Consider the following 25,000-nt stretch of genomic DNA (forward strand, 5'->3'; position numbering starts at 1 on the left):
AAACACTACGTTGCTAGGTGGATTCATTATAGTTGTCTCCAATTGGCTTAAACTGCTCAAAAGAGATCCTAGTCTACTCCATGTTATTGCAGTTGGTTGACCAGTCAACTACCAATCCTCCCTAAAGTCCCTAAAATTTAGGAGAAGATCTCAAATCATCTGGAATGGTCTATAGACACCTCGAATGAACTTTCAGTCATTACCTAGAAAATAGGGGTCCCACCTAGAAAGTAAGAACTATTAGCAAAGCCCCATGACCCTTTGACTAAGTTTGCTTCCCATACTGTTGACCCACAAGAGGTCAATCTCTACTCATTTGTCTATCACCAAGGATGGGGACATCAATATAAAGTCCTTGCTTTATGAAATGTAGAAGTAGAACATATCATCACCATAAAGTAACCATTGTTGTATGTTGAGTATCCAAATAATTTGAGAATAAAGCCCTCATGCCAAGAAATCTAAACAAATGGCTGTTGTCGGTAAAGTTATAAAATAGCCGACAGGTAGATTAGCATCCGAAAGGACGCATGACGATTGAGTCACCCCTTCGGAATGGTATATGTACACCGTTCGAAATGGACTTTGGATCATTGTGGCAATCATCATTGGAAGCACTATGTAATCTCTTTGGCATATATGCGAATAATAAAAGGAGTACTGCTGTGTTACATGTTCTTGTCTATTGTTTGTATGCATTAAACTATTTACCCCATACAGTAAACAATGGCCACCTTTTCTTGCTGTACTAACTCAAACCAGCAACTAATGTGACAAAAAACATGTAATTCAACCAATGCCAATCCAAGGAAATCTCCTCGTACCATGTGTCTATCCAAAGGATATATCTCTAAGTACTCCCATACTGCTGAATTGCTGAAGTAGTCAATGTTAAATCAGAGAATGTTATGTAATTTCAATTTGGGAAGCCAGTCATCCATATGGAGTCAAGGAACATGAAGTCAGCAATCAACTAAGATATTGTTTTCCTATCAAGGGAAACATGTGATACCAAGGTTGGGCTATGGATATCTTCAACGCTTGTCATAGACAACTCTTGAGTGGCTGGCCCACCAGACTTGTTGCCAATAGAATTACTGTTATCATAAAAAAAGTGACCAACAACTAAATTTGATCTATTAGACCTCCACAATCTATACCAATGCTATATTAGTTTCCAGATTCAATTGTGTAGAGGTTTTGGTGATGGCAAAAAACTCTACAGAATTGAATCCATAAATTGGTATAGCGACATCTAAAATTTCTGAATTGGCCATTCTATGTTCAACATCTGACAAAGACTGGTGGCCTTCACAAATATATTGAAGAAGGGGCTTGGCTTGGTGGGCCAATAATTTGGTTTGTCTTGCCCTTACTAAGTAATCCTCATCAAGTTTTTGAGACTTCTCTATGTCAGCTGCTCCAAAGTGTTTAAAATCAGTCATAGAATGAGATGCATCAAAGAATATATGATGCTCAATGCTTGCATCTTGTGTGCTAATAACAACGGAGCCTCAAAATTAAGGATTTATTACTGCTTTTAGAAACCTGAAAATTAGGTCAGAATTCTTCACCTTTATCCGTGTTTTTCAAAGCCTCAAGGTCAAGGCAAGAAAACATACTCTTATCTTCCCCACTCTTAGTGCCATTCATTAGTACCTTAAGCATGATATGATTAGCAATGTGAGTGAACTCCAACTCCTTTTGTTGAAATATTGAGCACACTTCCCAAGAGACTTCAACCATTTTGCATCAAGTACCATATCCATACCTCCACTAATATCAACAACAAAGTAATCACCTATGAAAGAATAATTATGCAATGCAATATTTAATTGTGATATCCCTCTTGTGCAGCCCATTTTGGAATGGTTTGCTTACATGACAAGGAATCCATCAAATTTCCTTGCTTCCCACCCCTCATTGACAACAATGAAACTATGAGTACTTCTACTATCTACCATGCATAAGACCTATTGTTCCTTGGCAGTTATTTTCAACATGGAAGGTTGATATCTAGGAACATAAAAAATAGTGGCAATGGTACCTAAATCACGTGCCTTTAAAACCTCATCATTATTGACCTCGGAGTATATATCCTAAATATGTTTACCCTCCACATCTGAATGAACATCAATGAGATATGCCTTGCCTTTTGCAAGGCATTTATGTCTTGGCTCTCTTGTCTGCTTACACGTGAAGCAAAGTGCAAGAACCCCTGCAGGTTTAGCTTCACCACTGTAATGTCCCTTGTAAATCTGATCACAATCTGTTGTTATAAAGCTCAATGAATATTTTCAAACATTTAGCAAACAAATTTTGAAACTGTTGTCATGATTTTTTTGATTGCCTTTTGTTGATGTTGTAGCTTCAGTTGGATTGAATTGATCTAGAGATGATCCCTCTATGGTTATTGGTTGAATATTATTGCATTTGATCAATTGTCAATTAGACATCTCTCTCTCTCTCTCTCTATATATATATATATATATATATATATATGTATGTATGTATGTATGTATGTATGTATATTGTTGTTAATATTGTCTAATGACAATTAACTTGCAATAACCATTATTGATTAACATAGAGACATGTCTTTTCTACTCCTATATATACATTCAGATCTGCTCTTGGAAAACACATACTGTATAGGTAGTGCCAATACATTCGCAGCGATCCTCCAAGCTCAACATGGTATCAGAGCTAGGCTGCAAATATGAGAAAGAAAGATCAAAGAAATCAGAGATTACAAAAGCTTTATATATTAGCAGATTGTAATCAACATTCAAGCAGAAAGTAGATTGTGATCGAGACAATAGGGACAATACATTACATCAGCCTATGAGATAGATAATCCACAAGGTCTCACAAGCACTCGCTCTCTTGTAGAAATCGCTACAAATTTGCATCGGAGTACTATTGAAATGCACGAATGGAGCCTTGGCAATCTTTCTCTAGGTCTTTACCTTCTCTCTCTTTGGCATGCTTCTGAGATGACAGTTGATAATATCATGGGAATTGATGATTAAGCTTGGGCATAAGCTCCTCTAGTTTTAGTAGAGATTATAACATATTACGTGCTCATCGAATGGAGAAGGATCTTCTTTAGATGGTATATATGTGGTGAATTTTGAACCACCAACTTATAAACACTGGTGCACAATTTTAATTTCTTTATTAATTAGAGAAGGTATCTTGCTATCATTGTAGAAGCAATTGGTGATGTGGGATCACAACTAAATAAGAGAATAAGAGATTTTAATGCACTTAGTAACTGAAAATCATACACATCTTTTACCATAGCATTACATGGTGTGATATATCTCAACTAGTCACCATGTTCAAATGCTAATGGTAAGAGGGCTGCAATATTTAATCTGATTTGCGAGACAAAATCTTGGGAGCTAGGCATATACTATTGAAAACAATTTGAACTCGAATATGTATAAGGGTTGGAAAAGGTTAATATGGAGGTGTGATAAATACTTTTGCTTTAACAAGTCTTGGCAAGAGATATTGATCAGTATAATGATCATAGAAACATGGATTGTGACTCAAGAATAGTAACATTTACATTGTAAAACCCTCAATAGTTAAGGTCCAATGACAATGATAAGAACACTTAATTCTAGGTCAAAGATTAGTCAAAGTAGAAAGAACCCTTTCATCAATATACAAAAAGAATAGACGTCATTAGTCGACCTATTACCTAGCTTGATGATAATGAATAACTTAGAATCAATTACATATGGAGTCATGATTTTTTAATGAATTGAGCCTAATGTCATCATGCAGAAGGATTATAAAGAATTAATAATAAAGGGCTAACTTATAAGGACCGAAAGATCAATGAGATATAAATAATAAGTTTATAAATTTTGATTTCATAATAATGTAATAGTGTGTGAGTTTATTTATAGGAGAGGAGTATCTAAAACAAATAGTAGATGGTAATAGGGGTGGATAAAGATTTGAAGCATATGGACCTTCATTGGAGCAACTTGTATCAAGGATGCACAGATAAGTATTTATTATCCTTAGGTATTTCATTTATCTACTCATTGTAGTCTTTCTCTACTTTGTATTTCTACACACTATAAGAGCTATTGCCTTGATCTTTTCCTTTCCCTCCAGGGATATTCTTGTAGGAAAATGAAGATTGGACACTTCATCAGAAGTAACATTGGATGAGGCGCTTAGAAGATTGATATTCAAAGGGAGTATAAAAATCCGTGTGTGACTGCATAAGTTTAATAGTCCTGCCCCCTGTTTACATCACGTGGAAGTGGCGACTTTTAAATGATTATCACTTATATTTGCAGAAGTTACTGAAAGCTGACGATCTTACAACAACTTCATCTTTTATTATGATGGACATCTTATGATGTCTAAGTAGTTCATGATAGAGTATAACTTGTATGGTGGATTGTGTTCCTTAAATAGACGATGGCCTTGTAATGATCCTTACTATAAAGGTCACTAAAAGAACCAATGCTAAACTGAGACAATTCGTCAAACCCCTGTCTTGTAGTCTGAACTGCACTATGGAAAGATAATGTACTATGAAATTTGTCAAAACTGGGCATGTACTGAATACTACTGCTGGAGGTAATTTCCTGATTATAGGGAATTGTTTACAGAACTAACAACTTGTTGATAAATGATGCCCAAACGTACTACACTAATTGAGACAAATTCACAAACAGTTGGCGAGAAATGTAAAGGTATAGCTGTAAACTTAAAAATTTGCCATAATGCTAAATACTGAAAACATCTATTATTTAAATCATTCTTCACCTTCATATGTCTGATTATTACAATGATTACTCAATTATGTCCTTGGCCTAATCTCAAAATCGATATGCAAACAATTTTAACATAAGAACCTGAAAATGTCAGCGCTGCCCAATTGTTGAGGAAATTCTAATACCGAGCAAACCTGTACATGAATACTCCAGTCAATATTTTAATTCCCAGCTGGAATAGGCCTGGACTTGGTCACCATAACCTTTGCAATTAGTGCTGATGAGTATGAATTGAATATTCAAATATGTTCTTGACCTGCCTACCAATACTGCTGTACCTGTGCAATTTTTTTGTAAAATTCGCAACCTTCAAACAGTGCCTAATTTGATATGAACCGAGTCCGCCTGGTGTCAAGGAAGACAATGCCCTAAGTCGCATGAAATTTGGATCAGCTATGAAGACTAGGTTGCTCCAGCACAATTCTGTTCCTCTTAAACTCCAAACTGAGTGCTAAGTCCCTGCGATTCAAGGCTGATGAGATGGACTGAATAATGGTCGGATTGAGACCTCTGATCTATCTTGGTCTGCCCCTCTACCACCTACCCACACTACCGCTCTTGTACGGCTTTATGCGATTTTTAATATAAATTGTAACCTTCAAACATAGTGCCAAATCTGGTGTTGACTGAGCCGCCTGGGTTCAAGGAAGACAATGCAATTCCGACCAGGCATGAGGGATTTATAACCATAAATATGCTTCCAGCTTCCTTTTGAATTTCTCCAGTTCTGCAATAATTCGTGTAGATGGCAATTAATTCCACTCTAGCTAATCCTCCAATGATCAATGATGCAAGAACCTCAAAATTGGCCTTAGGCCACAGATTTCTGCCCTAACGAAGTGACTGTAATATCACCTCCAATTTGCAATAATTCAGGTGATATTCCACACCCTCAAAATTGCTTATCAATGGGAGTTTTCGTTCCCAAAGATAATTTGAGAATTTGCAGACCAAATGACTACAAATTGCTCCAACAAAAATAGAAGTTGAATCCACAAAACCGATTGTTCAAATGGATGTCTCCCACCCTCTATTTATTCACCTTTCTAAGAAGTCACTAGGAACTTCTAGAAGCATCTTTTATAAAATCTTATAATAATGCACTTTATTATTAAATAACTTTATAAAATTAAAAGTGCATTCTCAATTCAAAATTAGAACATGTAGGCCCCACTTACTGGATGTAGGCTCAAATACAATCATCTGGTCAATAGGATGACTCTTTCTCTCCAAAATCATTTGCCTACGAGAGTCAATGATAGGCAAATCTATTGTGGGAATCATGTCGCTAGAAAGGGGACATGACAATCCGCCCTTCCTGAAATTGCTTGTCTCCAAGCAATGGCTGAACAATTTAACCAATCAATCCTCCTGGATCCCAAATGTAGTCATGAACTATACTATTATCAATTAACACAGGCTCTTGCAATATCCTTCGCAATATAACCAAGAGGAATCCATAATCAAACTGACAATTACAGCTCAACCAAACTCCAAAACCACAACTACCACAGTCAGAAACCCAAGAGACACTAACTCTTAGAACATCAGAACCCAAGTAAAGTGGACAACTCAAACTGCCAACATAGTAAATACCATCAACGCATCCCACTGGCCTATATGGAATGTACAATCCAACTCTGCAACAATGGTGAAGACTTCCGAATGAAACTGTACCAAGTATGGAGAATCCACACACTGTACAACTCCTGCAGTCAACACAACTTTGCAGATCACCAACCACTGTCTCATAAGCATAACTCCCATGCACCGCTGATGGCAAAAAGACATCAACCCAAACCAAATCTGCCTGCCATCAACTCCTCAACACAAGGATCAAATGCTAACTGATGTACATACCCTGCAGTATAATGCTGATAAAAAGAACCAACCTCAGTCAACAACTCACCATGAACAAGTGATACAACCCACTATGACTGATCACCAGCTAAGTCAGAAGATGTCATAGCCAAAGGAGTAGAATCAATAACAGCAACCGCTAAAGCATCACTCCCAAACTCTTGCTCTAAGTCATGTATTATCAAGCTGTCAACTGCAAAACCTATCGCCATGTCATGCCCATCACAACTCTCATCTTGTGGCATCAAACCGTCCCATAACTGATGACAAGCACTAGGAACCAAAGTACATCTCCGTATCATCATCTCATCAACATGGTCATCAAAGGTAAATTGATGAGCATACCTCATAGTGTAATGCCGATAGAATGCGCCAATCTTAGTCAGTGGCTCAGACTGCAATCCAGATGAAACTAACTGCAATCGATCACTAACCAAGTTGGAACTGACTACTACCTCCGAAGACATCGCCAAGGGAGTAGTATCACTAGCAAAAACCATGCCAACTGCCGGCTCATCAACATCACACATGATCTTTGATACAACATCTCTAGTCCCCGTGCCATCAGTACTAGAGGCCACCACCATGTCAAGCATATCACAACAATTTGCTGCAGCACCCAGCTCAACTAAACCTTACTCTAGTGGGAACGAACCCGATATGCCAATGTTAGTATCAAGGATGGATGCATCCCCATCTCCACTGTCTTTGACAATCTCGACCATGGACATCCTCGGATCACCAGACACAACTTGTGACTATACAAAATCTGGTAAAGATTGTAGTCGCTCTAACTCCATGGTCACCTTAGCCAAATGAAACTGTGACTCCTCGAAAGCCAACTGTGTACTCTCAAGAATTTTAGAAGTCACCTCGAGCTGCTAAGTAACCTCACTCACCTCATCTTCCTTGGCCACTAAGGCATCGTATGCTGTACTCCCCCACTCCATAAGAAAATCTCTGTCGGCTACCAACTGCATATAATTTTGTCTCAGAATCCGGATAGCCTCCCATAAAGAGTGGAACTCTGTCAAGGAAAGATAACTGCCTCCCAGCTCATCACTAGTAGGAGAACCCCATCCATAAACTGCTAACAACTGACGAGCAGCATCGAAATGCTAGCAAGCTATAGCAATGTCTCGCTCACTAACTCTCAACTGAGTAGACACATGATGGCACTGGCTAGACTGTCTCCTGCAGACCTCCTTTGACACACTATCTAAGGGAGTATCCTCAAAGTTACTGGTCTCTAGAGTATTACCAACCATATCCTGTGAATCAACTCCAAAGCTCATGTCAACATACGGAGTATCAAAATCTGTAGCACTGCTGTCCAACTCCTCTGTACCAAAAGGAACTGTCAAGGAAACTAAGTCTTCAAAACTGCCCACTGCATCCTACTGGATATCATCAATGCCAATATGATCCTGGGACTCATCTGTACATACTGCAAAATATGAAAGATCATCAACACATTCCGGCAAGAATGGTCGACTGGATATATGAACAAAGCCTAACACCGGTGTATAAAAACTAATACCAACATCAGACAAGCTACTGGCACAAGGAAAGACAACACCGTGCAATCTGCTAATCAAATCCATGATAGCACCCAAAAAATCACTGCTACCAAAAAGTGATAAAGATCTCCAGTCAACTGAATCCCAAACGCCAATATAACAATCTTGAGTCCATATCCGTAAACTATAATCAGTTGGTAACTCAAGCAAACTCCTCACCAGAGTAATATGACTAATACCAACTAACTCCACATACCTGTCTGACATTGTCCCTGTATCCTGAATGTGAATGCAAGATGAACTCACAACATTATCAACGACCACATATGATTTACGTGCCATAGAAAGCTGAGTATTAGGAGTGCAAGATGAAACTGAACTCAACTCCATGCCATGCTTATCCCCATGTCTCTCCCAGTCCTGTAATGCCAATGGAGTATTCACCAAAGAAGCTCGAGTGGCCTCCAGCTCGCGAGAAAGCCTGTCCACTTCCTCCTCCTTCCTTCTCAAGGCATCTGAATAGTCTCCGACAAGGCTAAGAAGATGGTCACGATCTGATAGAAGATGTAAATAACTCAACTTCATCGTTCCCATTCCTTCCCTAATCACCTGTAAGTCAACACAAGAAGACTTTTCCTGAACTCCCTTATGTCTACCCTGTAACTAAATCATCCAGATGTGATCCTCTATCATATCTCGCATCCTGTCATGATGAGATAATGAAGTCACAATACTGTCTTCGCTCACCTTGAGCTGGCTGGACAAATCATGTAACGTACTACCAGTCTCAACCTCATATGATGAAGCATCTAACTGTGCTTGGTACTCTCTCTCAGCAAAGTCATGAATGCTCAATGTCTGCTCATCTCTACCAGGTATCTCACCATCATGCACAACAACATCCTCATAATCTTCATTTGAACCCACTACGCTGTAGTCACTGCCTGTTGGAACCAAACCATCCTGAGTACCTGAGACATCACCCTTTGGCAACCTGTATACAACTGTCTCAACTTGAGTATCAAGTTGACAGTTACTATCCATCAACGTAATATCCTTCACCACTTCTTCCTGTGGCTGAACTGAAACCTCTGCCTGGTTGCAAGCTTGTTTCTCGAACTCATTAAGATTCTTGGTAACATCCCTCACTGTATCAGTCGGTGCTTTGCGAAAAGATCTGCCAAATAGAAATCCAGTCAACTTATCCACCTTAGCTGGGTCGGGCAGCATGTCATTCATTATATGGTGGTGCTTAACCAACAGTTCAGACATGTTATGGCTTATTTTCCTAAGTTCATCTCGAATGTCTAAATAACCATCCTTTCTACTATTCCGACTCTGGATACTATGTCTATCAATTGTCCAAGATTGCGCCCTCTGAGACTCTGTACTATACCTGGCTGTTCTGGATAAAGTAGAGTGTTGATCACTCATGTAATTCGGTTCTCACCCAACAAGATGGAAAGAAAACCGCTCTGATACCATTGTAATGACCCTTACTATAAAGGTCACTAAAAGAACCAATGCTAAACTGAGACAATTCGTCAAACACCTGTCTTGTAGTCTGAACTGCACTATGGAAAGATAATGTACTATGAAATTTGTCAAAACTGGGCATGTACTGAATACTACTGCTGGAGGTAATTTCCTGATTATAGGGAATTGTTTACAGAACTAACAACTTGTTGATAAATGATGCCCAAACGTACTACACTAACTGAGACAAATTCACAAACAGTTGGCAAGAAATGTAAAGGTATAGCTGTAAACTTAAAAATTTGCCATAATGCTAAATACTGAAAACATCTATTATTTAAATCATTCTTCACCTTCATATGTCTGATTATTACAATGAATGATTACTCAATTATGTCCTTGGCCTAATCTCAAAATCGATATGCAAACAATTTTAACATGAGAACCTGAAAATGTCAGCGCTGCCCAATTGCTGAGGAAATTCTAATATCGAGCAAACCTGTACATGAATACTCCAGTCAATATTTTAATTCCCAGCTGGAATAGGCCTGGACTTAGTCACCATAACCTTTGCAATTAGTGCCGATGAGTCTGAATTGAATATTCAAATATGTTCTTGACCCGCCTACCAATACTGCTGTACCTGTGCGATTTTTTTTAAAAATTCGCAACCTTCAAACAGTGCCTAATCTGATATGAACTGAGTCCGCCTGGTGTCAAGGAAGACAATGCCCTAAGTCGCATGAAATTTGGATCAGCTATGAAGACTGGGTTGCTCCAGCACAATTCTGTTCCTCTTAAACTCCAAATTGAGTGCTAAGTCCTTGCGATTCAAGGCTGATGAGAAGGACTGAATAATGGTCGGATTGAGACCTTTGATCTGTCCTGGTCTGCCCCTCTACCACTTGCCCACATTGCCGCTCCTGTACGGCTTTATGCGATTTTTAATATAAATTGTAACCTTCAAACGTAGTGCCAAATTTGGTGTGGACTGAGCCGCCTGGGTTCAAGGAAGACAATGCAATTCCGACTAGGCATGAGGGATTTATAACCATAAATATGCTTCCAGCTTCCTTTCGAATTTCTCCAGTTTTGCAATAATTCGTGTAGATGGCAATTAATTCCACTCTAGCTAATCCTCCAATGATCAATGATGCAAGAACCTCAAAATTGGCCTTAGGCCACAGATTTCTGCCCTGACGAAGTGACTGTAATATCACCTCCAATTTGCAATAATTCAGGTGATATTCCACACCCTCAAAATTGCTTATCAATGGGAGTTTTCGTTCCCAAAGATAATTTGAGAATTTGCAAACCAAATAACTACAAATTGCTCCAACAAAAATAGAAGTTGAATCCAAAAAACCGGTTGTTCAAATGGATGCCTCCCGCCCTCTATTTATTCACCTTTCTAAGAAGTCACTAGGAACTTCTAGAAGCATCTTTTATAAAATCTTATTATAATGCACTTTATTATTAAATAACTTTATAAAATTAAAAGTGCATTCTCAATTCAAAATTAGAATATGTAGGCCCCACTTATTGGATGTAGGCTCAAATACAATCATCTGGTCAACAGGATGACTCTTTCTCTCCAAAATCATTTGCCTACGAGAGTCAATGATAGGCAAATCTACTGTGGGAATTATGTCACTAGAAAGGGGACATGACAGGTCTTCTATTGTGGTGGACATCTTATGATGTCTAAGCAGATCATGCTAGATGATAAATTGCATGGTGGATTAAGTTCCTTAAATAAATCATGGCCTTCTATTGTGAAGGGACATCTTATAATGTTTAAGCAGATCATGATAGATGATAATTTGCATGATGGATTAAGTTCCTTAAACAGACCTAGGCCTTCTATTGTGATGGACATCTTATGATGTCTAAGCAAATCATGATAGATGATAACTTGTATGGTGGATTAAGTTCCTTAAACAGACCATGAATGTTTTATGGTAAGTATTATTGAGGATACATTATCTATGGACCTTTTTCTGAGTACATGATGAATATCATGTGACTTGATATTCAGAGACCATTACTCAGAGTACTTGGTGAATATCACATGACTTGATATTCTGAGGCCATTACTCCTAATTTCATGAGATGATATCTAAATTGTGAGTATCTTCAGATCGAAGATATTCTTAATCATGCCAACTTGATATTACATTGAGGTAATATCTAACCATGTGTTTATCCTCCCTAGCTAAGAGGGAGTGTTGATGTTATAGCTTCAGTCGGATTAAATTGATCTAAGACTCTATGGTTATTGGTTAAACATTATTGCATTTGATTAATCATCAATTAGACATATCTACTTATATATATATATATATATATATATATATATATATATATATATATATATATATATATATATATATATATATATATATATATATATGTTTGCTTATCAAAGAACCAAAAATCGTGTCGATTCATGTGATTTTGGCAATTTGAGCAAGCTCAGGTGATTTTTTTTGACTTGGTAACTCGTCTCAGCAGTTTTTTCTCAGAAATCGCCAGAAATTGCCTAACTCGGTGATTTTGTCAAAAATCGCCAAAAATTGGCACTAAAAATCGTCAATTTGGTAAAAAATACCAAAAATCACTAATTTTTTTTTATGTATGTGATGGATTTATTGTTTATGTTCCTTTTTTATGTATGTTAGGCTTTAGCTTCTATTTGATGATGTTATAGTGTGTTTAAGTTATATTTAGTAAAGGGTGCATGAAATAAGCTTTATATCATTAAAATTCAAGGGTTTTTTCACTTTGCCGATTCATAGCTGATTCATAGCCAATTTATGAGTTGAGTCAGCCTTGCCGATTCCTATCCGATTCCGAGTTTTGGTTCTTTGATGTTTATATATATTTCTGTTAATATTGTCTAATGACAATTGACTTACAATAATCAATATTGATTAACACAGAGACATGTCTCTTCTACTCCTATATATATACATTCAAATCTGCACTTGGAAAACACATTTCGTACAGGTAGTGCCAATACATTTGCAGCGATCCTCTAAACTAAACACATTCTTTAAATTCATAGGATGCAAATGAAGTAATTGAATACTTCTAAGAATGCAAGGCTGGTAATGAAATGTGGTCTATGTGTTATGCCATAACCTCTCCAATATATATGTCGCAACTCTCTGTAATTGTCCTCTAATCTAATGCTAAGGCTGGAAACATTGATTTGAGACACTAATCATCAAAGAATATTCCCTAAGTTTTCGAACGCCGTCTCTAATATTTAAAAATCACAATTTGTAGAAGATTGATACTTCACCTATATAACCTGCGACCACTCTCCAAACTCAACTGGTGAACCCTATATGGGTTACAATCTGCACCAATTAAAGATTTCTGCCCTTACAATCAAATCTGAAACCCTACGCTGAAATACTCCTCAAAATCTGTTCACAAATGAAGCACAATGATGGTTTTGATTTAAACCATCCTTAAGCACAATTCACTGGATAGTTTCACTAATTCAAAGTGCAAAAACACTTGGACGAATTCACAATTCCTCAAGCTCAAAAACTAAAATCCTTGTTTCAATTTCTTCTCCACACAAACAAAAGAAAATGCACAAGTCATAAATGAATTCACGTTCACCAAAGAATCCTTTTATAATTCTCAGTTGAAGATTGTCCCCATAGCTTCAAACTCACACCTAGCATAACTTAAATCATAACTTACCATTTTAATTTTTGTGCTTTTGTTGCAACTGAAATATAATATTTTATTATATTCACCTTCTTTTGATGTACACATTAAAATATAAAGTATACTTTAATCTATACCATGGCTTAAGTTTCCATGAATTAATTGAGTAAATAACCCCTTCAAATGATGACTTAAAGATTGTAAAGTCAAATTATAACTTCATAATAAGCCATTTAATTATTTAATACTTATTTGGCCACTAAAATAATAATTCCTTAAATATTTATCCTCTAAATATGCCATCTGAATCAGGAGTCACACCTATTATTTCCCCACATGACCAAATGTACTTTTCAAAAGTAGAAAGGGTTCCTCTCAATCATCACCAGACTTACCATAAATAGTAAGTACATGAAACTAAGCCTAGACAAAGTCCAATCCGAGCCAAACGAAGACCAAGGTAGAACATACAGAATTGTGGAGAAGACAAAACTCTCCATAACCGAGCCTCTTCCTCAAAAGATCCTCTATCCACAATAATTAGCCTACGAGGATCACAATAATAGGCTAATCCCTTGAACTCTAATGCTAGCAAAACTGAGGATGTCACACAAAGTTTCCTCCTCAATTCATTACGTGTCTCTCGATCCATCCTGGAAGGTTGTTGTGATATACCAACTTTTTAAAATCAGTTATATATATATATATATATATATATATTGAATAAGATTGGTAAGAAGTTTACATACGTTGTCTCTTGTACATATTTTGCATTTTTGTAACAAAGTAATAAACTTGTGATTGATGGAGCTTGGCAATAACCATGACATCCATTGAGCTTGGCAATTATTACGACAACAATATGCTGAAGCTAATTGATGTAAGTTTCAATATGATCCGTTTGTCAAGTCATTGCTAGATCCATGTAGTGTAATTCCACATCCTTCCAATCGAATCTAGCTACAAGTAGCTTTGTGAACTTTGTGTAAGTGTAACCAACCATGGTTTTGAGTGATAGAACCATGGTGCCAACAATCTTGTGTGACCCCCTTCATGTGTAGCATGACAAAGTGTATAGCCTCCTGCTTAGGCACAGGATTAAGTGACAAGCATATATCCAACTTGTGCACCCAATCCATGTACTAATCTTCCCATTTCCATCAAAAGGAGATAATGAAAGCTTTCTTATTGCTCTCTTAAGATCCCCATTCTACTACTATCTGGGCCATCTATCTCCCCTTGGCCTCAAATTGTTAGTGTGGTGTGCACAATACTGGGGTAGTGTGGAATATCCCATATGGATATTCTCCTCAAATTTGCTCACAAATGATTTTCAAAAAACAAAATACATCTTTTGCAAATAAAACTAGCAATGAACCCTAATGCTCATTCAAATACTCAGTTTTAATATAACTTCAAATTTGACATTGTATTAGAAATCAACAATACAATAACAATATGCATAAAATCCAATCTTAAAAACAATATTACACTTAGATTGAAGAGAAAAATCAACATGTACATATAATCCCAAATGTGATTTCTGATGTGAATCTACTACAAATGATGAATCAGGGCCATGTCCAATCTACCCATAAATTCTGAAGGTTTTCCGTCCTCAGGTCTCAACAAGAGAAAGCTAGAAGCTTCCCAAAGTTCTCCACAGAGAAACCAAAGATTCAATCTCAAATCCAAGCATAATTAAAATGAATGAGACTTCCTCTTTTAATGCTCAACAGTGACTCTTTGGATTCCCATTCTGTCTTTCGTTTTCTTTTCCCTTTGTCACCTTTTTCCCTTTTGAATTAAAATAGACTATTTAAATAGTTTTGATTTAACTCTAATGACACTTTTAATTGTTTTATAAGTAGGATTTGTTATTTTCTATCATCCCCAAAAAGGGACATTACAATCCTCCCTCCTTGAGATTGCTTGTCCTTTAGCTATCATTACCAGGATTCCATATAAATAGCTCGATAGTCCAATTTGAAAACACATCCTGCCACATTGCAAAACAAGGTGTCCAAATACAACTCTCCATCAACCAAATCCATGGATCCCATGTCAATCTGTGAAGTACCACTACATCTGTAGATTGCACAACTTTGATCATAAATCTATGATTGTGTGGCATCACAACATAATCTACAATATGTAAAACATAATCCTGTTAACACCTGGATCCCAAACCAACCTATCAACATGATCCTGGGTGTAGAAATAGATAATCGATGAATCTCTAACCTCCTGAATCAGTCAACTGAATGAATAGATGCTCTATACACTGCCCATATGCAATGATACCAACTCATTGTGACTCAAGATGTCACTATCATAACTTAGGTCAGCATCAAGAATGTCAACACTATCACAATTATGTTGTTGAACTGCTAAGGTAAACATCTCATATGGAATATATCACTACGTGTGTTCCCACTCATCTACATGCAACTCACTAACCCCTATGGGCCAAGCTGAATCTGAAAATGTACTAATAGTCCAAAGAGGGCAGCCATTGATAATTGGAGTATGCAGAAAGATGAAATCACCAATCAATAAGTAGGAAGCTGCCGTATCATAAGAACTTGGTGATAGATCTCTACATAAGCTGTAAAAACCCTCAGAACTCACCAAAGACAACTCTGAACTCTCCACTTCACCTTAATTATCATCACTAAAATCAACATCTCCATCAATGAAGAGATCACCATCCATCAATGAACAAATCACCGTCAAGTGGAATCTTTGAATTAGTTTCACTTGATTTATCTCTATCCACATGACAATGTGAAGATGTACAACTACTATCATAAAAATCAGAGTTCTCGTGGTTTTCTTCTCATTGGTCCTTAATGTTTTCAACATAATGAGCCCTATATAGATAAGGTGAAGTGTAAATATTGTGCTTCCATTCACTCTTGCCAAGGGTGTGAGTCTCTTCTATTATTTTTATGATCTCCTTAGCCTTAGGTTCTTGTCCATCATCTTGGTGAGTGGCTGTTATAGAAATCTGACTTTCAGCCTGATGTAATGAGTTTTGTGTTATACTAAGTTGGAGACATAACTCATCTATCTCCCTCTCTTTATCTTCAACATGTTTGATAGCCATATTCTTGTCTTTGAGCAACTTGAAATAATCTGATTTCATTCTTTCCAATGCTTTTTTAAGAGTGTGAAGGATTGCGCTATTGATTCCATTCATTGTTCCCTTCTCCTTTTTAACACCTTTAATATCCCATATGGTTTCTTCAATGTTATTATGGGTTTTGTCAAAATGCACTAAGGCTGCAATAACCATATCATTTGTTACTTTCAAATTATCCTCCAAATTATATTCTCCAAAATCATCATCCTGAAATGGAATTTCTAATTCATCCTTCAAATCAGCTCCTATAGTAGCATCATCTTGTTCAAGTTCTTGCATACTAAATTTATTCTCAATTTCAGCTGCACCATTTTCAAAGTTTTCTACTACCTCAATATACATGACCTTACCCTTTGAATAATTCACCATCATGGGAGGTTTAATTTTCTTCCATGTAAAAATCAAAGCCTTCGTCAATAAAAACCTCCAAATCACCAAATAAGATACTTGTGTAATCCTTACCATTATCTGCAGCCGGTTTTGTCCCATTACAAGCTTGAGCATTCTTATGTTGAAGCTGAACCAAAGAGTCCTCAACTTCCTCAATACTAATCTGCACTTCTTCCTTGTTCTTCTCACAATTATGATCAAGAGACCAGGGGTGCTGGCATGTGAGACAAAGCTGCTCGTTTCTCAATTTGTTTTTGCTCATTGTTGGAGAACCTGAGACTTGTAATCCTATTGCTTTTAATTCTTCTTTAGCTTCTTGTTGTTTGCACTTCTCAATTTTTTGTTCACATCGTTTGAGCACCTTATTGACCAACTTATTAGCACTTTGTGAAGCCTTTTATTCCCTATCTGAAATTGTTAACAACATTTGTAGAAGTGGCTGGAAATGGGCATCGCATTCAATAATTGTCTTGACCATAATGTTTTACATGGCTGCAATAACATCTACATTGTGTTCTTCCTTGATTGTGCCTAATAGATTTTGAAACATGGTATGCATTAAATCATACAATCCTAAGTCAAGTAGTAAATTGCACAACTAATATTTGCAAATGATTTTAGTATGGCTGCCCTTTTTGGGAAATGACGACTATTGGTGTCACCAAGATGCTGAGAACTATCAACAATGAGCTGAACTACCTCCCTCATAGTGTCTTTTTCGTAAGGTTCTTGTGGTGCTGAAATTCTAATGACTTCCATTAGAAAAGAAGTCGTTAATAGTGTTGGTTCTCAAAACCACAGATTGGAATCCTACGAGCCTTGCCTACTCGATGCTGGGATATCCAACCGGTTAAGGCCAACTTGACAGGATTGATTGAGGTGATCCAAATCTCTTACGCTTTTGGCTTTGCAAAACCGAGGTGGGTGTACCTGATCTTGGACAAAACACTTAGACCCAAGACATTTATAGCAGATTGATTAGAACACAAATGTATTGAAAGCTTCCAAAATGGCAAGAATTATCAAAAACTTCAAACTTGCGATTTATGAATTAAGAATAAAAGTAAATGATTGTATAAATGTGATAATGTTTTAAATAAAGAATAATTATAGATTAATGCAACAAATGAATATATTAATTCCTCAAAGGAAAGAAATGAAACAATTGTCAGCATATGGATTATTAATCAAGAGTAATATAAAGACTAGTGCTTAATTAAATGGGCAATTAGAGTCAATATTATAAGTTGAAATGTACAACTTTATAAAGTTCAATGTATTTAAACTATAAACAATTTTAACAATTCAGACACGACAGATCAATTATATGAATGCAATTTTAAACTAGTCTAGGATGCAGTTTGAGTCCTGTGGAGACAAACTAGACATAAACATGGAAATAATTAGATATTTCACAATATTTATGTTTATCAAGTTTAAAATGCAATAATGACACAGTCCAAACATTAAAATATTTATAGAATTACAAAAACCAATTATAAAGGACACATCTTAATAAATATTTTGAACCCTAATGCAAATAAATAAAATAGATACACTTACAGATTGTGTCAGAAATAAGAATTGCATTAGAGACATTCCTTACGGATGATCCATCCAATGCATTTTCATTCCAGAGTCACATATAAAAACTTATATTCAATGATCCAACATTCTACCAACTTAGTTCAAAAATTCATTCCTTTACCTAATGAAGGAATAATATATCAGTTGTGCCGTAAAATTTTTAGAAATGTATATGTATATGAAATTGTCTCTCTTGAATGATTTAACATGTATTTATAAGCAAGTGAAAGAGTGCAAATAAAAAGTCACCACTTTTCACAACATCTAATCGCACTTCAGCTGAATGATTACGGTGTTAAAAGTTGACCATAACACAACATAATCTCTATTTTTGCGTAATAAAGCCCTTGCTAGAAACTCCGCAATGGTAATAGGAAGCTATTAAATATATCTCAAATATATTATAGAGGCTGGATGGTCGTTGCTGGAACCTCCATGATTTGCATCCATATTTACCATTTGGCGCCTTTACTTTGCCTTCGTATCCACCTGTTTGGGTGTGTGATTGGTGGTTTGTATGACCCGAGCCTTTATCTCGTTGGAGTCGGGTGCATCTTTTCAATTCTTGCGTGCATCTTCAGACCTGACGACACCATAAAACGAAAAGGTCACCTAGACGCATCATTCTTTTTCCTGTGCATGGGTTCGCAAATAGTCTTCTTTGTCTCATATGCTTGTTTCCACACAGATGTGCTTTCTTGTCATTTTAATCTACCAATTGATAATGATATTGCCAATGTAGATATCTGATGCCTTTGGTTCAAAACTTCTTGCTTCCATGGTGATTCTTCATCCTGCAACAACACATGACAACATTAGATATCAATGATTAGAAAAGACAAAAGTCCTTGGGTCTGGTGGTTCTAAAAGATATATCTACTTAGTCCTCCATCATCGTGGATGAGAGACAACTTAGAAATTACATGGGATACCAAGCTCTTCAACAGAGGCATGCGAGAAGTTCACAATATATATTTTCCAAGTTCTGGACATATGTTACTCCTTTGGCAACAATTATCTCTCATCGTACATCTTGTTGATTCGATAGTATTTTCAATCTTTACAAATCGCCAACTGCATATATTGAGAATGTCTTGAGACTTCAAACATTTATATGCTATGGTATCATAACTGTAGCATCACCTTGGTCATCTTTTCTCAAAATTCTCCAAGTCTTATAGTTCTGAAATAAGACCCCTTTTCACTACTTGCTCACATTGATAAAGTTCTAGGTGTAGTTGCTGTGGATGTATATATTTTTAATAGTATTCTTGTAGGAAACTGAATCAATACAGTCTCTTTCCAATCCCTCATTCTATGGATCAAGAAGTAGGCTGGGAGCTTGTATCTGTGGACATATAGATTCTTTTTATCCTGAGTGATCAACTTCCTTTTGTGCACACAATTAAAACTGGTGGCTTCATTTTACACATGTTCCTCAAACTCTTTCATATATGTAACATACTTCAGTCAAGAAAATATGTGGAATAAATCATTTTACTTGCATCTTCAAACACCAGTCAGGCTGATATAATCTCAGTCTCTTTCACAGGAAAAATCTTATCTTGTACACATATAGTTCTATGCTACAAATTCTGCCTGATTATGCTATGCTGTTTGAAGTCATTGTTGCCTTCTCAAGAAGACCTAACATTTATGACACAAGTCTTTCCATTATGGACATATTCCTTGGAACCATATCACTTAGGATATATTTGTTAAGAATATTAACCAAATAACCTACAAGTCTGATAGTACAGACCGAACTTCCTCTTCTTATTATATATCTCTAAACTGGTAGTATATTATATATATAACTCTTCCTAGGAGCTGGTGACTTTTCAGGAAGCAATAGTATGATGCTTCACTAAACTAACACATAGTTAGTTATGTGTTATTAATTTGTCTTCTCTAATCACCTTCTTAGAGTGAGTTTAGTTAGTGCTAGTTTAGGAAGGGTTATGTCCCTTTGAGGGACATACCCTTTAGAAAGGATATATAAGGAGGTTATAGATCCAGATTAAGGACACACAACTATAACAAAGTTTGCTCCTCTAAGTATCTATATCCTGCAAAATAATATCAAAGATGCTTCCTCACAATCAAAAGTTGAATATTCATTATTGGATTTGCATAAAATTAGGAATTAACTCCATCAATATTTAGAATTCTTAGAAGACCATTCTTAGCATTTAAAGATAGGTTTAAAAGTCTGATTCAGAGATAAGGAATTTGCAGAATCTTTACATAGTATCAAAGCTCTAGTAATCGAACCTAGGCTCTACAAAATTCAATCATTAGACTCTATATATATCTAGCAACTATCTTCTATCTTCAATGGCATACACAATCAAACCCGAGGATAGGTTTGATGGGAAAGAACACTTTGAAGCCTAGAAATTCAGAATCATGATGATTCTTGAAGAGAACGATGTAAAACAATTTGTTGATGGAGCATCCAAACAACCCCCAGTTGAGCCTCACAAATCTATCTAGAGCAGAGGAAATAGAAAAGCTATTCAAATCATCTTGGATGGAGTAAAAAATGATATTGTACCTATGCTTAGAAAATATCAAATTGCCTTTGATATGATGAATGCATTACGAAATGCCTATGAAGTAAACAATGCAACTAGGGTTCTTGCACTAGAAACGCAATTGAATCACATTTAGATAAAAAAAGGAGAATCGATAAATTCTTACCACTTAAGAGTTGCCAACATTAGAGATGAACTATCAAGCATAGAAACCATCATTAGTGACACAAAATTAACACTTATGGCTATAGATGGATTGTCAGATTCATGGGAGACATTTGCACAAGGAATAAGTGCCAGAGATAAGTTTTTAGACTTTAACAGACTCAAGAATGATTGTCTTCAAGAGGAATCCAGAAAACCAAAGAAAGGAGGGGAACCAAAAAATAGAAGATGAAGAACTTCACATTCTTAATACAAACTCCTATAAGGGCAAAGATAAGCATTTCAAGAAGAAAAAGGGAAATCAAAAGAATGGAAAACCCAAGAAAGATCTATCTAAAATAAATGTTTCAAATGTGAAAAATTTGGACACTATAGATCTAATTGTCCTGAAAATTCCAAACAACAAGCAAATTGTACAAATGTCATTAGAGAAGAAGATACTTATGATCCTGAGAACTGTATTTTGCATTCCTCTCTATCAAATGAAATTTCAAATAAAGCATGGGTAATTGATAGTGGATCTTCTAGACATATAATGGAATACAAAGAAACTCTAGATTCTTTATCAAAGAAGATTAACGGTGAAGTTACCATTGGTGATAACTCAGCACACTCCGTTGAAGGAATTGGAAATTGTACTTTAAAACTAAAATCATGAAATACTCTTCTTCTTAAAGGTGTACTCTATGTACTAGGAATTAAAAGAAACCTAATCTCAATTACAACAATTGAACATGATGGGCACAATGTTGCATTCGTAGATGACAAAGTATTAACTTGGGCTAAGAACTCCTCTATCAAGAAAGCAAAGTTAATTGGTCAAAGAAAAGGATATTTGTATGAATTGAATACAGAACCTAGTCATTCTATTCAAGCCCTAGTTCACGAAGCTACAGATACAAATGAAATATGACATAGAAGATTAGCGCATTTAAATTTCAAAACTTTATCAACTATGGAGAAGATGGTTACTAGATTATCTAAACTAAATAAAGACCACCAAGTATTTGCAAAGGGTGTGCTCTGGGTAAGAACATCAGAAGTCCCTTTCATGATAGTACTAAAAAAACAAATAATGTACTAGAATTAATTCATTTTGATTTATGCAGACCCAGGTTTGTTCCTTCTCTTGGAGGATTTTGGTATTATATCTTGTTCATAGATGACTTCTCTAGGAAAACATGGATTTATTTTTTAAAATGCAAGGAATTAGAAGAAATCCTACAAAGGTTCAAAGAATTCAAAACATTAATTGAAAACTTTTCAGGGCATAAAATTAAAACCCTCAGAATTGATAACAGAGGTGAATATACTTCAGATTTGTTTAAAAGGTTTTGTAAATAATTAGAGATTAAGAGGGAGTACATTGTTCCTTATAATCCAGAGCAAAATGGGTTAGCAAAAAGAAAGAATAGGACAATTATAGAAGCTGCTAGAGCTATGATTTTTGATCAAAATTTAGAATATTATCTTTGGTTAGAAGCCTCTTGTACTACTGTATATATTCAAAACAGAAGTCCTCACTCCTATCTTAAAGATAAAACCCCTGAAGAAGTATTTACTAAAGTAAAACCCAATATAAGTCATCTTCGAATTTTTGGGTGTCCTGTATATATCCATGTTCCAAAAGAAAAGAGAACCAAGTTAAAACCCTCTGGAAGGAAAGGTATTTTTGTAGGGTATAGTGAAACATCTAAGGCATATAGGATTTTCATACTTGGACAGAGATGTATTTTTTGAAGAAGATCTTGCATTCAAAAGAGCCATAAGTTTTGATGAACCTTCTTGTTTATCTAGTTCTGAAAGAAATAGTGAATCTAGGTCCCAGAGGGAGAACATAGAAGAAATAGAAGATGAAATTCAAAATATGAACCTTGAAGAAAATTCAAAGAAAAGACCACTTTGGGCCATTAAAATAGTTGAAGCAGCTCAAGACTTTGCTGCACCTTCCGAAATAGTTAGAGAAAGCAAAAGACCTAAAAGATTCTCTAGTTATACAACAAATACGAGTGATTTATCCAAAATAGAGCCAACCAATCCTTTTGATGCTATTAAACATACAACTTGGAAAGATGCTATGACAAAATAATACCAATCAATTATGAAAAATGATGTTTGGGAAATTGTTCCAACACCTAAAGGAAAATCTGTTGTTTCTTCCAAATTGATATTTAAAATAAAGCATGCTGCTGACGGTAGTATTGAGAAGCATAAAGCCAGATTTGTAGCCAGAGGATTTTCTTAGAAAGTAGGGATTGATTATGAAGAAACCTTTGCTCTTGTTGCCAGATATACCTCTGTAAGAGCAGTCTTAGCAATTGCCGCATCAAAGGGATGGAAGGTGCATCAAATGGATGTAAAAACAACATTCCTAAATGGAAAGATTTTAGAATAAGTATATTTTGAGCAATCGGAAGGATTTGAAACTCATGATCCTAATGTGTTTGTTTGCTGGCTCAAGAAAGCTCTCTATGGTCTTAAACAGGCTCCCAGGGCCTGGTATGAAAGAATTGATATGTATCTCACCAGCATAAGATTCTCCAAGAATGAAGCTGATCCAAATTTATATTATAAAAGAGATAAAGTTGATATGGTAATTCTGATACTATATGTCAATGATTTACTAATAAAAGGTGATGATCATCTCATAGATTAGTGCAAGAAAGATCTAACTAGAGAGTTCAAAATGAAAGATTTGGGACTCCTTCATTACTTCCTACGACTAGAAGTATGACAGAATTCTGACAGTATCATATTTTGAAGAGATTTGAAATGTGGAATTGCAAACCTATGTCTTCTCCAATGGAAACTAATCTACATATACATAAGGAAGCAGTAGCAAAATCACCTTCCATAGATTCTACTCTCTACAGACAGCTGATTGGGTCCCTTATATACTTGGTAAATACAAGGCCAGATATTTGCTATGTAGTTAATACCTTAAGTCAGTTTATGTGTGAACTGAAGGACATTCACCTAGTTGCGGTTAAACACATAAAGAGATACCTACAAGGCACTCTTAATTTTGGAGTCAAATATGAGAAAGTTGCTTTAGACTTGCATGGATTTATCGACTCAGATTGGGGAGGAAGTGTTAAAGATAGAAAAAGTACTTCAGGATGTTGTTTTACTTTAGGATCAACTATGATATCTTGGATTTGTAGAAAGTAGTCTTTAGTAGCTCAAAGCTCCATAGAAGTCGAATACATTGTAGCAGCGATGGCCTTTGGAAAAGCAGTCTGGCTAAGGAAGTTACTTGTGGGATTATTTGAGCAAGCTATGAATCCTACGATTATTCATTGTGATAATCAGAGTTCCATCAAGCTCTCAGTGAATCCAGTTTTCCATGACAGGTCCAAGCATATTGAAATTCTTTACCATTATGTAAGAGATATGGTAGATAGGAATTCTATAAAATTGGAATACATTTGCACTACAGATCAGACAACAGACATACTCACCAAACCTTTATCTAGAGTGAAGATAGAACATTTTAGGAGACTTAGTATGGTTGAGTTGCAATCTATTTGTACTCTTTTGATTATTAATAAAATAATTTTATTTTGTCAGGCTATTGACTGTTATGGGCTCCACCATGTGTATTCATTATTTAAAGAGGTGATAATATCTAAAATAATGAACACTTGTATAAAAGGCATTATGAGAGATGACGATCTCTTAGATAATGTTCTAAATAGTAGATTTTACTATAAGCTCTAGATGAGTTTTAGATCATATTGTGATATTGACATTGCTATGTTTATAGGTCACAAATTGGATAAAGGAAGAATCTTAGTATTCTACCGATTTATCCTATATTCTGGT

General features: G+C 35.9%; 1 protein-coding gene across 8 annotated transcripts in view; it reads left to right on the forward strand.

The window, feature by feature from the left end:
* Window positions 1-25,000, forward strand: part of LOC149548160 (isochorismate synthase, chloroplastic-like) — a 208,020-nt gene that overhangs the window by 81,662 nt on the left and 101,358 nt on the right. The gene's annotated exons all lie outside the window — the stretch shown is intronic.

The sequence above is a fragment of the Cupressus sempervirens genome, chromosome 7, assembly GCF_028749045.1.
Source record: "Cupressus sempervirens isolate cs-2001-9-10 chromosome 7, ASM2874904v1, whole genome shotgun sequence".
Classification (NCBI taxonomy): domain Eukaryota; kingdom Viridiplantae; phylum Streptophyta; class Pinopsida; order Cupressales; family Cupressaceae; genus Cupressus; species Cupressus sempervirens.